Genomic DNA, 4,809 nt, shown 5'->3' with positions numbered 1-4,809 from the left:
GAGTTTCATCAAGGTCTTCCATGGAGTTTTTGAGAGAATCTATTTTGAGAGGGAGGGTCAATTTGAAGAATGGGGTCTAATTTTAGGTTTTGGGGTTTTAACCAACTTAAAATACCCTAAAATAGGTATAATAACCGTTTATAATAATTTCCCAAATTACCCCTCACTTAGTTGGACCTTTTAAACAAGTCAAACTTGAGTTTTATTTTCGCAAATTTCGTCGGGAAACAAGTCCGCGACGCAGAGGTGTTCCCACAAGTTTCTAAAAGTTAAATTTTGAGACAGAAGATCGGGAAACAAGTTCACGACGCGGACCAAACATTTGGCCCTTGGTGGAGATAGTCTGCGACGCGAACATGCTCCTCCAAGCACAACTTCAAGCTGCCTTGGCAGCTTGCTTGGCCAAGGTTGGGGTCCTCCTCGGGGACCCTTAGGGTGGCCCCCGAGGAGTCGTATCCGAACGTTTTGACCCTAAAAACATTTATTAAGACACTAGGGTCACCTCCACTGATTTTAGACTCCAAACAACACATAAAAACATGAACAACATACTAGAACACACCAACACGTAAAAGACTAGTTTCCGAACGTCTTGGTCATCCCTTGACGTTTGACTTCCAAACTCTTTAAAACTGACTTACAAGGCTATTTTTCATTATTTTGACAAGTTATTAATGCATAAAACCCATGTGAGGCTCTACTTTATCCTACTTTATTTTGAGGGTTGTTACAATATCCCCACTTAGGAACATTCGTCCTCGAATGACACTTAAAACACTTCGGAGGACTCAATGATCCAACTAGCCGCTCACAATACACAACATACAACATCAACATAAGAGCACACATTAAGGAGGAACATCAACTCCACATAAAAGGCTCAAAACAACTTTGTGCAATTCAAGAAGACATCTACCAACTCCTTATGCATCAACTTTATTATTTCCCATTTCATTGGAGGAACTTCCTTCTCCAAATCATCACTACACTTAAAACTCTTTATTTCTCATAAGTATAGGAGGAACTACCTTCTCCATATTCAATGAGCATCAACATATAAATTAAGCAATCAACAAGACATTTTGTTTTAACAAGACAACATCAAGCATGCTCATTACAACTCTCATGGAGTCAACATTCACACAACATCTATGGGTGCAATTTCAACCATGAGAAGTAAAGTTCGTGAAAACTCAAAATACAACTTAAGCATGAATTTTCACAAAAATATTCACATACAAGGAAATCATGTCATAATCATCATTCTCATTTCAAACACCAAAGAAACACAACATGCAACTATCTCATTAAAGCACGTTATGCAACTTTATCATAAGAAATCATTTAAGCATGCACTTCAAATCAACTCATGCAACACAAGCAAGTAGAAACTTTATTCACCGACTCATAATGCATCAATCACAATAGGCCTTTCTCATGTTCATAGGAGGAACTACCTTCTCCTAATCGTGACATGATATTTACCTCTTTTTATATCAGCATAGGGTCCATTATGCAATGGCTTTCAAGTGCACACATAGACATGATCAACATTTCCACTCATGAGGCAATTAAGAAATTTATACTAGTTGCACCCTAACATGAGGATTATAGATCATCAACTAGTCTTATCATTTAATCATCATACTATCAAGAACATACATGGCATTACCATGTTTAGTTATGTTCAAGGAGGGACTACCTTCTCCTAGTCACAACATACACACATGGCATCATAAAACTCATAAGCAAGCATTACACAAACGTCAATTCATTTAAGGAGAAATTCTCAACCTCTAACCTAAGCATGCTCATACTCTCTTCCTCATGAAGTCAAGAGTGCATTCACCATATAAAGATGCATATGGACATGAGAAACGTGAATTTTATTACTAAAATTCCATTTTTATGTAATAAGAATCCTTCAAAACATGCATAACATAGTGTCTTATAAGACATGCTTAAGATACGGAGATCATGCAACTCATAATCATATGCAAGACGCCAAACATGAACAAGCTACTAGGAACTCTTTGGTCTCAAGCTTGAATAAGAATAGAAGGAAAAGATAAGGATATCAACAACCTTACTACTCACTCATCATCCCCCATTTAGGGTAAACCCATCTAAGAGCACATTAAAGTAACCAAGAGAACTATCACTTACCAATTAAGCACAATGCCCCCCTCTTGGGATCAAGTTATGCAAACTCCTTTAATCATTACCTCCTTCATCTCTAAGGTAGGAACCATTCTCTACTAAATCTTCACTATACTCCCTTAGTACGGGGAGTTCTCAGGACCCCAGAGTTGAGCCGGTTCTCAGTGCCATATATCCGAACAGGTGGTGCGTTGAGGGCTACCCTAGTTCCTCTAGCTCAAGTCCAGAAGTTGGAGACCCAGATGGCTACCCTGCTACAGCACATCAGGCCCTAGATGCAGCTTTCTGTTGAGAAGTCTAAGGCTCGTATGGAGCAGATGATGGATGCGAAGATTCAGATGGTCCACAAGCGGTTAGACGCATTTGAGTTGAGAGTCTTGGAGAGGCTTGCACCCACCATTGATGTGACCACTTTTCGAACGTAGTTGGCTAGACTCCGGTTTGATGTTGATGCTCTCCTAGCCCCTGCTGAGACTGTACTGGAGGCTGAACCCATGGATGAGGCTAATGATATGATGATGACTGCTCTCTTTGGCGACACTATGCCACCACCCGACCCTACCCCTGCGGCTGGGAATTGCCACCGCTTCTCTGATCATAATTTCAATACTGAAGAGGCTCGACGACCAATAAAGAAGGAGCTACAGAAGTTGGAGGCTTCCCAGAGGCAGTCTATTATAGATGAGGAGTTGCGGTAGTAGCGGGCCCGTGAGGTTGATATTGTCCCTTTTGGTTCGAGGAGCACTACTGATGGTGTTCCCACTATTGATGAGGGCGCTACTTATGGCGTTCCTATTGCTGATCCAGCGGGTTTTAGGAAACCGAAACCACCCGCGTCTTGATGGGTCTTCGACGCATATGCACCACAGGTTTGCTTCCTATGTTTTATTTTTATTTTTAGTGCATTGAGGACAATTGCACCACTTTTCGTAGGGGTGGGGTAAATGGGTTATGAGTGATAGGGTGAAGGCTGAGTAACCTAACTCATAGCCCTCCCTTGGGGTTTTCTTGCCTGTGTACTTTTTTCCCCAAAGGACCGTTTTACTTTTATGTTGAACCGGTATGTGTAGGATTGTATGTGTAGAAGTAGATATAAAGAATGAAAGCATGATGGCATAAGAGCATGAAATTGATACATGTCAAAAAATTTGAAATGTGCTAGATCTATAGGTTTAATGAGTTGAATGTGTTGGATCTTCATGTGACATGATAAGGAACCGGTATGATAACATGAATTAAGCTAAAACTTGAACTGGGTGCTTCAATAATAAAAAAATGTGTTAAGTGTGTGTGAGGAAATTGTATGTTCATGCAGTATGTGCCAATCTAGAACTTGCCCCGTTTGTCCTGCTAAGATAATTTAGGCTAGGAATTGGGGAATGATCATATGCCCTTGTTCAAATAAGTCCGATTAAGCCTAAATAGATCCAACAAAAAGAAATAAATGCTCCCTTTGATCCAAATGTTTGATCCTAATGAATACCACTTATTTCAATACACCTAACTCACCTTCCCTAAAAGACTATTTTGGCCCTGGTCCTTTCTTGGACATATGCACCTTGACTTAGGGAAAAAGCCTAAGTTGAGGGTGGCTAATTCAAAAAGTTACCTTAATCTTGGCCCTAGTTCGACCTCGGATATTGTGCACCTCAACTCATGCAAAATACATAAGTTGAGGGTGGCTATGAAAAAGGAAACTGAAGAAAAGAGTATGAAAAGAGTTGTGTATAGAAGAAGAAAAAGGATAGAAAAAGGTGTGACTAAATTCAAAGAGAAACAAAAAGAAGAATAGTGATGCTGAAAAACAAAGAAAGAAAAAAAAAGTGTAAAAAGAAGAATGAGAAAAAAAAGTCAAGTCACATATGTGCTGAAGAAAGTCAAGGAAAAGAGCATAAAATAAAAATATGCCAAAATTGGTTGAGAAAAGAGGTAAATAGCCAATGTAATGTCAATGAGGGCAGAAAAGTCACTAAAAGTATCCAAATGTACCGTACCTGACCCTGAGCCTACGTTACAAGCTAATAAAGTCCTATAGTGATTCCTAGTGACTAGTTTGGAGAGTGTGCAGTGAAAATAAGGGTAAGCCTATGGCACTGAGCACTAACTGTATTTGAATTCACTTCTGAGCGTGACTGTTGACTAAATCCTTAAACTTAAAAAATAGATTTGTTGTGCGAAAAAGGATTTCTTTGAAGTGAGGGCACTAGTTACATTGTTGAAAAGTTGGTACCGTGGTGATTGTTGAAAAGTGTATGTGGCGATGTCTATTGGTCTGTCTATGTCATGTTTTGATCCACATGAGTTAGCTTGTTGAGCCTAAATGAAAAGATTTGCAGTAGATGATGGAATTGATTGAGAAAACCATGTGATTGCTTGAGTTTGTATGTTTACTTCTACATAAGTGTCGTTTAGAGTTTTAGTGTGTCACTTGAGGACAAACAACAAGTTTAAGTTGAGGGTGTTGATATAACGTGAGATTACAGTATTTTTGATGTAATTCACTTAGAGTGTGTGCGTGTCTTGGATATTTTGTTATTAGATATAATGTTTTTTTGTAATCTTTTGCAGTAAATTGGTTCGGAAGCGGTTGGCGAAAAATGGACTGAAATGGCAGCAAAAGCAATTGACGAAGACACTGATGGACCGTAG

This window comes from Solanum tuberosum, unplaced genomic scaffold, assembly GCF_000226075.1.
Source record: "Solanum tuberosum cultivar DM 1-3 516 R44 unplaced genomic scaffold, SolTub_3.0 scf00081, whole genome shotgun sequence".
NCBI lineage: Eukaryota > Viridiplantae > Streptophyta > Magnoliopsida > Solanales > Solanaceae > Solanum > Solanum tuberosum.
Note: the sequence above shows the minus strand (reverse complement) of the source record.